Genomic DNA, 13724 nt, shown 5'->3' with positions numbered 1-13724 from the left:
CAAAAACGCCTTACTATACATGGTCGTGTTTTTTTTCGGCTAAAAACGCCTTACTATAAATGGTCATTTTTTTCGGCTAAAAATTTCGTCCAAAAATGCCTTACTATACATGGTCGTTTTTTTCCGGCTTAAAACGCCTTACTATAGATCGTTTTTTTTTTCGGCTAAAAAATTCGTCCAAAAATGCCTTACTATACATGGTCTTTTTTTTCATCCAAAAAGGCCTTACTATACATGTTCGTTTTTTTCGGTTTAAAACGCCTTACTATACATGGTCGTTTTTTTCGGCTAAAAATTGAGCCAGACCACCACATTAATTCTTGTTTGTTTTGTGTTTTCTTATATAAAGCTGCAATTGGTGGTTAAAGAAAGATGTGACCTTGTTGCAAACACTGGGAATTGAACACCCAACCGCTGGATTTGGGACGTCTGTTTTCTACCACTGAGCTAACCCACCACAATGAACCTTTGCGTTGTTTTGTGTTTTTCTTCAAATAAGTTGTATATGGTGGTTAAAGAGTAGACATTGTTGCAACAACCAGGGATCGAACACTCAACGTCTGGTGTGGTACTCCATCACTCTACCACTGAGCCAAAGCACCACATAGAGCAGTGGAGTTGTGTTTTTTTTATTAATCATGGTCGTTTCCTTTGGCTAAAAATTGACTATACATGGTCATTTTTTTTTCGGCTGAAAACGCCTTCCATAAATGGTTGTTTTTTTTCGGCTAAAAACGCCTTACTATACATGGTCGTTTTTTTCGTCCAAAAAGGCCTTACTATACATGGTCGTTTTTTTCGGCTAAAAATTTCGTCCAAAAACGCCTTACTATACATGGTCGTTTTTTTCATCTAAAAACGCCTTACTATACATGGTCGTTTTTTTTCCGGCTAAAAACGCATTCCTTATACATGGTCTTTTTTTGGTCGAAAAACACCCTACTATACATGGTCGTTTTTTTACGTCTAAAAACGCCATACTATACATGGTCGGGGTTTTTTTCGGCTAAAAACACCTTACTATATACATGGTCGGGGGGTTTTTTCGGCTAAAAACGCCTTTCTGTACATGGTTGTTTTTTCGGATAAAAACGACTTACTATACATCAATGGTGTCAAACTCATTTCACATGGTGGGCCACATACGGCCTCGGTAGATGTCAAGTGGGCCGGACCATTAAAATGATACCATACTTTGCTATAAACAACCAAAACAATATCTTTCCTTTGTTTTGGTATAAAGAAGCACAAGAACATTTGGAAAATGTTGAAATTTAATGAACGTATCTTTTACAAAACATTTCATGAAGCACCTTACATTTCCTTCAACAAATGTTCAATTTACTTTTATCATTCACATATACGCATTGCAACTGATCCCATTGATTGTACAAACTTTAACAAGTAATTTGTATTGTGTGTGTGTGTGTGTGTGTGTGTGTGTGTGAGATGAATGGAATTCCGCATCGGTGTGCAGTTGTAAAACAAGGCTGTGTGTTGAAAAAATAAATCTGAAACTGCATTTAAGGGTGGCCATATACGGGCCGGAGTTGTAAATTGATTTCTGGCCCAAATACTTCACTCCACAACTGGCCTTCATCTGGTTTGCCAGAGTCAAGCCAGTGCCTCCTTTGCCACTCCTCGGCCGTGTTCTGCCCACATGCATTATGCCAGTGCCGACTCAAGGCCAGCTGTGCCAGCTTCATGCCGAATCCGGGCCAGATGCCTTTGCTGAATGGGAATTGTCATGCCAGAAGTGGCGAAATTGCTGTGGATTCCTTCTGGAGGAAAAAGTGACAGAAAGGGAGGAGTCCTCTGAATAGTGTCGGACTGACAAGGAGACAAAGATTTGTGATTGTTTGCACGCTGGCAGGACAAAGTTGTTGTCTGGGAGTGAAAAGAGGAAATACAGCGAGGAGACACCAAGTTGATGGTGCGTGTGTGTGGGTGTGTTTGTTTTTGTGTCTAGATTGGAGGCCACAGGTGAGGACAGAGATAATGACCTCATTCCTCTTCTCTGTGTCCAAGATGTGTTCTTTCCAGGCCGGACAATTCATCACACCATCGCTTCATCTCTGGCGCCCATCCTTTCGCTCATCCTCCTTCCTGTTGGTCAAAAAGCCAGAAGTCACATCTTCATCCACTGTGACATGACCACTCACAAATAAAGAAATGTTCTGTTGTGTGTGTGTGTGTGAGACGCCTCTGGCACATGAAGCGGTCCAATGGGACCTTTAAAGTCCAAATCCCTCCGCTCAGGGTTGCTGAACTATTTCTCCCAAATGAACTAAAACAATAGTTTATTAGCTTCGAGATTTTCTCCTCAATCACCAAATGCATGTAATAACATATAGACTACAAATTGGTTGTTTTTTCACAGTTGCCCTACGATTTGACTGTCGACCTGCTCAGAGTGTGCTCTGCCTCTGGCCAAAAGTCAGTTTGGATAAAATCCAGTTTATCTGTGATCCTGAAAAGGACAAAGAGTTGGCCATGCACGGTTGGAATATCTGTAGGGTTCCATTTTATCATTCTCACCACTGTCCAAATAACTTTGCATTATAACAATACACTCACATTAGAAAAAATAAAGGCTGTGTTATCCCCCTAACCTCACATTCATTATATAATCCCACACGAGTAACCAACATATGAATTTCCTCAGCTAACTACTTGCTCCTCATCACATATCACGTGACCACCTTGCCACCATGGCGCATTAAGATCTCCGACTAATTATTGTCAATAATAAATATTGATTTAAAACTGTATTTTATTTATGTCGTACTTATTTTCAATGACATCAAATCAATAATTTCTGTTGTGTATATAGTGACTCTATGACTTTGTTGTTCGCGCCACAGGAGAATTTTTCTATTTTGTTTGTATTTGTGAAATAATAATACAAAAATCCAAAATATAATTTGAAATAATTTCTACGTCTCTGGTTGCTTGTGCAGTTCAACTTTGTTCGAGTGCTCAGCTCTTCTGAGTGCTTTCGAGCTGCTTAATGAAAACAACGCTTTTAAGAATCTAATTTGAGTTTGCATCAAATGCTGGTTCATTTAGGGGAGGTGTTTGATGATAGAAGAAAAAAACCCATCAGCAGCCTAATTAAAGATTTCAAAGTAACAAAGTAGACTTAAATCTTTTTTTAAGTTGCTTTCTCCAAATAGACCAAAAAGTTCTTCTGTCGAGCAGATGAACCGATGTCACTGTTTTGTTTCTTGTGATCCTCGGTGGGTTTTGGACTGGTTACACTTTCCCTTTGTTCATTTGAAAAATAAAAAATAAAAACCAAATAAATAAACACACATTTATTGTTATTTTTAACTCATTAACCATAAAAAAAAAAAGGCTGGAGCCAGGCGGCTGTCTTGCATCTTTTTAATTTATGTCAAATAACAACTGTGGATCCTAACTGCCAACAATACAGGCAGTACAATACAGTGTATGGGTGTTTGAGCGATATTGTTTCAAATACTGCGGCTAGTTTTAGGTTACATTTCTTGTCTGGCCGGCGATGTTACAAGCTGTAACAACAAAGCCCTACGAAGAGGAAAATGAGGTCGTTAAGAATGTCAAATAAATGAAATGTGCTTGGCACAGAGGAGAAAACTGGCAAATATGCTCCCAGAATGCACGAGAAAAAAAAAATATTTTCTTCCCCAAGTACTTGGCAAACAAGTCTTCCGTTATGCAACAGTGGATGAAAACTAGAAAATCAAACAAAGATATTGGACATGCAATATGCACACAGTGACTGCTCGGAATTCCCGGCAGACATCCAGAGACACTCTGTAAGGACACGCCATTCTTCCCTCCTGCCTCGTGGGGGGGCTAAAAGGAAGTGTGCATATTTCAAGCATGAAGAAAGATGATTCTGACTGAACTCGAGTTTGTTCTCAGGTTTGTGAGTTGCACTCCGCCGTGCTGCGCTGACATAATTGGCTCCAAAGTCGTTGATGTCATGTCACGAGTCATGTTGAAGACTTCACCATAAGCAGAGGCGGAGAGGAAAACCTGAAAACGTCAAAGTTTGTGTGAGCATCTTTCCGCGCACAGAGACTCATTCAAGCGATGGGGGAGACGCAACGAAAGATTTGAGAACAGCGAGCAACTAGTTGACTGACCTGAATAGAATTGTTCTTGATTTAATCATTTAACATTTTGTATTGTGACTTTTCCTCCCACTTCTGGCTTTTTGTGCACTGCAAGGCATATCAAACTATTCAGTTCGTTTACGGCATCCTGTGACTGGGCCAACTGCAAAGGTTGTGATTAAAGAAAGGAACTTAAAAGTCATGTGGCACCAACAGAATCTATAACAACGCCATCGTGAAGTTTGTCAGTTGCATCAATTGCAGATGTTTTGCTTGGTTTTATGAAATCCATCCGGAAAAAGGTAATGGAAAAAGGTTGGTTAAGTAGACAAAATGACTATGATATGAAAAATCAAATCCGGTTTCCAAATAGCCAACTTTAGAGCAGCCAACGCTACATCATCCACAAGTGGAGATCTTGCAGTTCCTTTTTACTGTAAATTTGGCTTTGCGGATGTTTTGCTCGGTTTTATGAGATCCATCTGGAAAAAGGCAATGGAAAAAGGCGTTTTTCAACGAAAAAAACCAACCATGTATAGTAAGGCGTTTTTAGCCGGAAAAAAAAGACCATGTACATAGTCAGCCGTTTTTAGCCAAAAATCATGACCATGTATAGTAAGGCTTTTTTAGCCGAACCCCCCCCGACCATTTATAGTAAGGTGTTTTAGCCGAAAAAAAAGACCATATATAGTAAGGGGTTTTTGGCCGAAAAAAAAGACCATGTATAGTAAGGCGTTTTTAGCCCAAAAAAAAAAACAACCACGTATAGTAAGGTGTTTTTTGCCGAAAAAAACGACCACGTATAGAAATGCGTTTTTAGCCGAAAAAAATGATCATGGATAGTAAGGCGTTTTTTGACAAAAAAAACGACCAAAAATGCCTTACTACACATTGTCGGTTTTTTTCGAGTTAAAATGCCTTACTAAACATGGTCATTTTTATTCCGGCTAAAAACGCCTTACTATACGTGGTCGTTTTTTTCGGTTAAAAACACCTTACTCTACATCGTCGGTTTTTTTTCAGCTAAAAACGCCTTACTACTGCTTAAAGCTTACAGCTACAGCTTACTACACCTTACACTACAGCATGGTCATTTTTTTCGGCGAAAAACGCCTTACTCGATACGTGGTCATTTTTTTTGGCTAAAAACACTTTACTATACATGGTCGGTTTTTTTCGGCTAAAAACGCCTTACTTAAACATGGTCTTTTTTTGGTCGAAAAACGCCTTACTCGATACATGGTCTTTTTTTGGTCGAAAAACGCCCTACTATACATGGTCGTTTTTTTTCGTCTAAAAACGCCTTACTATACATGGTCGGGTTTTTTTTTCAGCTAAAAACACCATACTATACATGGTCGGGGGGGTTTTCGGCTAAAAACACTTTACTATACGTGGTAGTTTTTTTTCGTCTAAAAACGCCTTACTATATATGGTCGTTTTTTTCGGCTAAAAACGCCTTATTATACAGTACATGGTCGTTTTTTTCGGCTAAAAACGCCTTTCTGTACATGGTTGTTTTTTTTCGGCTAAAAACGCCTTACTATACATCACTGGTGTCAAACTCATTTCACATGGTCGGCCACATACGGCCTCGGTAGATGTCAAGTGGGCCGGACCATTAAAATGATACCATATTTTGCTATAAACATGCCTTTGCTGACTGGGTGCTGGTTGGTTCCTTGAGGAAAACGTTGAACCGCAAGTTTGTGTTGTGAAGGCTGCTTCCCGTCACAGGATATTTGCACGCTCTTTGCTATCATAATTCCTGCTGGGAATTCGGCAGCCGAGTTTGGGTTTCTTCCTCCACCTGTCTTCTGAACAAAGCCCCCCCCCCCCCCTTCGCCATGCGGCATCATCCTCACATGCGAAGGCACCAGAGAAAAAGATGCTTTGACCCACGTCGCTCCTCCTCATCTTCTCATCTCGCTCTCATGTACAAGGACAAAGACAAGAGGAGGGGAAGCTTTGTGCCTCGAAGAAAAAAAAATGTACACCAAATCGGCAACAACTGCAGGTGAAAGAAGCCTTCTTGTCACGTTCATTTAAATGCGTACCTTTGAGTGGGTGACACATCAAAATCATTGTGAGAGATGAAGAGCGCATTGGGTGTGGTTGGTGTTCTTCTATGAAAGGGGGGGGGAGGGGAGCCGGCACACTATATGAATAATGTGTGAGCAGAGTAGAATCCCTTGTCATTACACAGGCTATTGTGTTCAATGATTTAAGATTCTTGTGAGTGTGCTGAATGGCAGCCTGTATGACAACGTGTCCTCTCTCTTATCTGTCTGCTTCTCCCCACAGGCCTCGTTGGTTCAATACTCCCCTCTCATCTTCCTGCTTGTCACTTTCCCTCCATGTCAATTACACGCTCATCCCCTTTGTCTACACTTCTTACACCTTTTTACAGTGGGCCGCATTGTTTTCTCTCCCTCCTGCTCGTCCTTTTCCGCGCCTTTCCTTCTCATTCCATTCTTTTAAGGCAGCGACGCGTCTTGTTGGCCACCCATCATCTTTGCAATTCTTTTTTCTTTTTTTTTTTTGGATCACTTTCCGCCTCGCGCTCTCTCCGCGTTTACCGCATCCCATCTTCCTGCAGGACGCTGAGACGCCGATGCTTTGGCGTCGTCCCTCGCCTCCATGCAGCATCTTCTCTCCTTCCGGAATCATCCTCGCATAGAGTGAGTGACTGACCTGAATCTGTCTCTTTGCATTACGGCGCCCGCCCTGTTGGTGGAAGAAGCAGTAGCATGGCGGCAGAACCCCTAACTGCCTTGCATGCCCTCATTTGTGGGCCTCAGTGTAAGTGCGTGTAATTGGACCTGCTGCAATGATAAGGCAGATGGCTTTTTGGAATGCTACTGACACATCTGTCTTTTGTGTGTGTGTGTGCGTGTGTGCGTGTGTGTGCGCGTGCATTAGGGCTGCCACGAGCGATTATTTAGCTGGTCGACTTATCAGCGACAGTTGTCGCGATGAGTCGACTAATCGGATCACATGTAAATCACAGTCAGCTGCTCTTATATAACCAGCATTAGCTTAGCGCTTGAACTCTTTAAAATATGTACAAATGAATAATACCGACACCTGAGATGATTGTACATTCAACTTTGACTAAACTTTGCAGCTTGCACCAGCATTCCGGACATGTTTTGTAAACGAAGGAGCAATTTAAATTGAAGGCAAGATTGTGGGCTTAACGTTTTTAGCTTTGAATGTTTTGGATATTTTAAAATGGAACTTCTGGAGTGTTTATCTGGATAAACACAAGGAGCGCTAAATTTATTGAAGGTGGGATCCATCATCATTTTTGAAAAGAAAACACTAAATTATCTCGCACTGCCAGGGTCTTGTGTGTGTGTGTGTGTGTGTGTGTGTGTGTGTCCATGATTGCCTGCACCTTCCTTTCCAACATATGCTTGCTTTACTCTGCTCAGTCGCAAACTTCTTCTGTCTTGTGCAGCAAAGTAAAACTTTATCAAATTGACTGTGACGAGTGCGCCCCCTCCCCCTCCCCATCTCCCCCCCCCCCCATGCCCTCCCGACACATGAGTGAAAGCATACATAAGAAACCTTCGAGCAAAAGTTTGCGTGGGAGTTAGATGGGGAAGAAGAAACATCATATCTGCCAGCAAGGAAAACAATCAAGGCACAGAGCACTGACTTGTCAAAGATTGTGACACCACCACAACACTTCAGTCCCTGGGAACCCCCCCCCCCCCCCCCCCCAAAAAAGAAAAAAAAAACCTAAAGTGACACAAAACATAATATCTCCAAATTTAGATTGATAATCACATTTTTTTCCTTCCTTCAGCTATATCTAAACATTTTTTCTCCCCTCCCCCCGAGACAGCACTCAGCAGAGATTGCGTAGCATTAGCTTAACTTGTACTTTCACAGGCTGCTTGTGGGCTAATTTATGCACCTCGAGTTTCGTCGTGACAGAGCTGCTAAAAAGCAAAGTGAGAAGAAAGGGAGACAAACGCTAAACATGGAACAGGCGCATGTGGAAACTTGGGCAAGGGTTGCAAAATTCAACTATTTCTGTATGCATGGCTGTAAGTCACCAGGCAATTGTTTTACTGCTTTGGTAAAAGAGAGAAATGACAACATTCTTCCATTTCTTATTGCGCGAGATCTCATTCAGTCAGCCTACCTTTGGGTGAGAAGAAGGTACATCCCGGGTGACACTGGTGAAAATCTCCGTCGGTCATTCTGTGAGTCGGTTGGAGAAAAAAGTGAGAAATCTTAGTTCAGTTTGAGAGCATGCCAACGAGCAAACGCAAGCAATTTGCTGCGATGCCCCATAAATGCCAGAATAGAACACAGATTCATTCATTTGACATGACAAATGACTCAAAATGGCAAAGACAGACAAGTGACACTGTTACAAAAGTGTCTTTTTTTTCACCATTAACATGTATGATTTACACTCTGTAGATCAGGGGTGCCCAAACTTTTCGGATCGAAGATCTACTTTTCGATCAACTAACCTCCCGGGATCTACCCTTCCCGGCACGCGGGCGCGGGCGCACACACACACATACATACACACGCATACACACACACGCCATGATGAGAAACAGCCTGAAACTGAGGCATGTGACGCACTTTTGCAGCCTGTTAACTATCGTAGCTCACACGTACCGTTTTAAAGTGCTTCCCTGGACCCTCCTAGATTCCAATTTTTTGCCCGTGCCCTCGGTGAATTGTACACGAAGCAAACTCTGAATGAGAATAATGACGAAAAAAGATTGACCGCGACAGCTCTGATCACAAGCTGCAATTGCAGACTGCTGAGCGTTAACAACTTCCGGTGACGTAATCACAAGCCACCGTAAATTCATGATTTACCTGCTTTATTTTATTTTTTAAATTTTTTTTTTGGTGAAAATGAGACTGATTAGATGATTAGGGTGCAGCGTACATGAACACAAAAAAAATATGTTACTAATTTGTACAAAGACACACAAATGGTTGTTTGTTTTTTTTCTCCTCGACACTCTTCGGATCTACTTGGGACCTGTCTTAGATCTACAGCAGGGGTGTCAAACTCATTTCACATTGTGGGCCGCATATGGCCTCGGTAGATGTCAAGTGGGCCGGACTATTAAAAATGACACCATACTCTGCTGTAAATAACCAAAATAATATGTATTTCCTTTGTTTTGGTCTAAAGAAGCACATGAATACTAGGAAAATGTTGAAATTTAATGAATATATTTTTTACAAAACATTTCATGAAGGACTTTAGATTTCCTTAGACAAATGTGCAATTTACTTTTATCATTCACATATATGCATTGCAGCTGATCCCACTGACTGTACAAAGGGACCAAACCTTTACAAGTAATTGGTATTGAAATATATAGTAATGCACTTTTAAGATTAAACGAGATATATAAAGAAAGGAATTTTTAAACCATTTACACGAGCATATAAATTCTAAATGTAATCCCTGTCTACACCTTACAAACTAAGGAGAGTGCTATAATGTGTGTAAAGAATAAAGTATTCACATATCCTTGATAGCGTCTGCTGTGTTGTGTCTGTCTCAGTGACAGACTGAGGCTAGTGTTGTCTTCTTCTCTGATCAAAACAGTGTGTCCCCCCTAGCGGATATTCCATGAATTGCACCTCATTAAAAATATTCATTCCGTGTCTTTTATGCATTTTTTCACTTTTAAATTATCCTGCGGGCCTGATCAAACCTCCTTGCGGGCCGGTTCCGGCCCGCGGGCCGTATGTTTGACACCACTGATCTACAGGTAGACCAGGATCGACGTAATGAGCACCCCTGCTGTAGATGTATTATAAATTCTGGATGTGGAAGACTTGAGAGGCTCCTGCAGGGCAGCTACCAGTGAGAGTTTTTCTTCTCCTTTTTTTTTTTTTACAGATGTTTCTCAAATAAATTTTGATTATGTTTATTATTTCTTTTCTAAATTTTCCATATGTGGAGTGAAACTGTGGAACAGATTGGGCTTGATACAAACCAATGTCCAAGCAATCTCCAAAACCCGGTTTGAAAGTGCTTCATGAAGCTTCATTTACCCATCACAGTGTGTGTGTGTGTGTGTGTGTGAATATATATATATATATATATATATTCACACACACACACACACACACACACATTTCATTTTTTCAATCGGACTGCAATGAATAATTTGAATTCCATCGTGTTTCCAAAGCTGTGGTGCTCTGCCAAACACAGAGAGAACGTCCTACAGTGGGGGTCACTGTATTTGATTGCATTCGGCAGGACAATTATTTAGGCATGGCAGCAAATGAGGCGCCATGTTGCGTCCGGTCTCGGATCTGGCAGGAGACCTAGTTTTTGACAAGAACTCAGCTAGTGCAGGCGATGAAAAAGGGAGCAGAAAGCAGAGGTGGCTGAAAAGACCACTGCGTGATTTTGGCCAAACCACACCCTCCACTTCAGTGTGGGTCCTCCTCCTGCCTTAGTATGTGTCGGATCAGACACACCCGTCGCCTCCTTTCCTTCCACTGATGCAACACCTGTATGGTAGTATCTGTTGGAGAAGCTGACGTCCATGGAGTTTCCTTCTTGAAAATGTAGTGTCAGGCCAAATACTTTGTCCCAAGGGCAAGGTGAAAATGTGCTAACAGACCTGTTGCCATCACTGTCAACACTCTTCCAGCAATCGCACGGTAATGGCTGTCTGACAAGTCAGTTGCCATAGCGACGTGACATTGAAGGCACCTTTCTGCTCCTCCGCGCCGCACCTTTGGCTTCCTCCACCTCCTCGTTTTCTTCTCGGTCTTCTCACTTCCTCTTGTCAGTCCAACACTCGCTCGGAAACCGCTGGAGGAGGGCCAGACAGCAAACATTTGGAACACAACTGAAATGAAGGTGAGAGGCAGACATATAAGAATAAATGGAAAAAAACAACAACAACAACACGCAGTCACCAGGTGTCTCTCTGCTGCGTGAGCTCTGTAGTTCAAAGTTTTACGCTCTGTCTATTTGTGCGTTCGCTCCATTTCTCCGATGAAATATTGTCTGCTGGCCATCAGCAGTTTATTGCTTATCTGTGTGTTTTTTTAAATCGTCAAACCCACTGGGAGCAATGAGCCGGCCTAAGTAAAACTACAGTTGAATAAAACCTTTTAAGTGGTTTGAAGTCTAGTTTACGTGGACAGTGTACTGCAAGTGTGTGGTTGTGCGTGCGTGTGTGTGTGTGTGTGTGTGTTGTCTGCGCCTTATTAAAACAATTCTTTTGATGGCTGCACAGGACACAGTGTGTTGGCAAATGTCAACTGTGTATAAACACACGGTGAACCACAGGGAGTCATTAGGTGCGAGCTCCTACTGCCCTCGTGCTGTGAGTCGCTCATGATGACATCATCATCATGGGACACTCAACAAGTAATGGCAAAGACACATACAAATGTATAACCTGTCAGTCCTTGCCGTTATATTATCCTTCTCTTTTTAACATGCCTACGTACGTGCATACATCTACACACGCACACACACACACACACTCACACACGTACAGCCTCCTTCCCACTGTTAATTAATTGAACTAATTACGGGTCCTCATGTCAGTTCCTTTGCCTTATCTCAATCCCACAATGCACTTGATCACAAGCTGCTGTGTTGGAGACGCGATGTGATAAATTCCCTCTGTCCCCGCGACAACAACGTGACAACGACGCACGCCACGCACACACTGCGAGGCGGCGCGTTCTCCGCTCATCTCATACAAGAAGAAGGCACAAACAGGCCAAACGGTGAACGCTTGGCAAAATGTTTGAGGGCTTTAGTTGAGGAAGCATCTGGTGTTTTATGATAGCATTAACCAGCCTTGATGATTCATAATAGAGTCTGATTTAGCATTAAAAAAAAAAACAATCTCACAAAATATGAAGAGAACATTTCCGTTTTCAAGCGTTATCTTACAAGAACATGCAATGCAATTTTATCTCCTTTTTTTAGAAATGTTAATTGGAAAATATTTCCAGGAGAAAAACAAAAATATGTGGATATCTATTTGTTGTGGCCCCTCACAACTTAACAGACCACAACTGATTCCTTCTTCTTTCTGAGGGAAAGCGAAACCTTTCAACGTGGCTTCAGTGGAGCCGCATAACAGAAAATCAAATTGGAGACATCAAAGTCAGCCTTTGTGTGTGCGTGTGTGTGTGGGAGGAAGCAAAGAAGCCACTGCGGACTCCAGAAGCTATTAGCAACAATTGTAAAAAAAAAAAAAGAAAAACTGGATTCATGGGCTGCTTGACTTATCATAAATTGACTGACAGTGTCTCACGTGGGAGGTGTAAACCGCTGACCTCCTCCTCACGTGCATTCGCGCAACAATCGATCGTGAGCGCACGCACATCGTCAAAGTATTTGTGCACAAGCCTTGTGGATGTCCGTGAGGGGGCGGCGGCACTAATTGGAGAGACTCGGGGAAGATCCCGGAGGGACGGGACCCATTACGGAGAGGGCAGCTCCCAAGTCTGACCACCAAATATATAAAGCGTAAGCTAACGTCAATTAGCTTGCGGCCACTGAGTCGTTGCGTTAAGCGAGGTTTGCGTAGGCTGGTCTTTGTCTTCGTGATCATGTTTGTGTAGAAAACATAGTCTGCTATGTTCCTACCACTGCTTTGAGTTCATTGCTGAACTGAATTCATGACAGGTGCATCTGACCGACTGCGTTATGTTTGACACTGGAACGGATTAATACACTTCATATGATCTCCTATGGGACGAAAATGCTTTTGAAATGGGAACAAATCATACGTCGATCAGCCTCACAGAACGGAATGTGTTCAATCTCGGAGGTTCCGCTAGTGTATCAAGTCATGTGTGCTAATGTCGCATCAGGAAACAAAAAGGTCAGCGGAGCGCAAGAGGGATTTTGTGCCGCGACGTTTTTCTACCTGTGGAGAAATTAACAAAGCAGTCAGAAATGATCAGCCGTGAAATTTGAGTTCCGTCTTTGACGCTGATGAATACTGAAAAGCTCCACCGAAAAGATGCTAGCACGTGTTGTACCGAGAAAAGTTGCTTTTGTTGCATGGCTACTTACATTTAAGTTGCTAAACAAGTTGAGCAACTTTGCTTCTCTGAACTCTTGTGGAAAATATTCAGTAAATTGTCTTGTAAAAGCCCACTTATGTTAAGTCATTAACGCCCCCTCCCCCAAGAAAATATACAGAGCAACAGAAAAACAAGGGCAACAAAAAACAAGCGTGCTAAATCAGCTAATTAAATCTGCTCATTAAAGCGCCCTTATCGAATATCTGCCCCTTGTCTACTTTGTAGTTGGGAAAAGTTTTGCACGTTTTTAGCCCTTTAAATGTGCTTTAATGCGATTAGGCATCAGAAAAATGCCTCTGGAGCGGAGCTGCGTCACTTTTCTTAATAACGCTCAGTTGTTAATTAACTAAAAGGTTCCATTCACATTTACATGGATTGCAACAATTTCATGTTTATTTCATTTATCCATATAAGCTTAATTCTCATTTTCAGGCCCGCGAGCAAGCGGCCAGTTGGGGCAAACATATTTAGAATTCATACTCAGCCCTTGCATAGTTTGGTCCTTAATTTGGCAGAATGCAAAGCATATGCAAGAATATAGGAAAA

The 13724-nt window shown here is 42.0% G+C and overlaps 1 long non-coding RNA gene across 1 annotated transcript; it reads right to left on the bottom strand.

Annotated features, from left to right (window-relative positions):
* Positions 1-1961: 1961 nt before the first annotated feature.
* Positions 1962-8896, bottom strand: LOC147201577 (uncharacterized). The gene is made up of 3 exons (XR_015101527.1): positions 8751-8896; positions 8260-8318; positions 1962-2106 (listed from the first exon to the last, which is right to left on the bottom strand). It is a non-coding gene; the product is annotated as an uncharacterized LOC147201577 (long non-coding RNA).
* Positions 8897-13724: the final 4828 nt, after the last annotated feature.

Source organism: Hippocampus guttulatus, chromosome 8, assembly GCF_054856545.1.
Source record: "Hippocampus guttulatus isolate MCC_2025c chromosome 8, RoL_Hgut_1.0, whole genome shotgun sequence".
Taxonomy (NCBI): Eukaryota; Metazoa; Chordata; class Actinopteri; order Syngnathiformes; family Syngnathidae; genus Hippocampus; species Hippocampus guttulatus.
The sequence above is the reverse complement of the archived record's forward strand: the minus strand, read 5'-3'. Positions and strand labels throughout refer to the sequence as shown.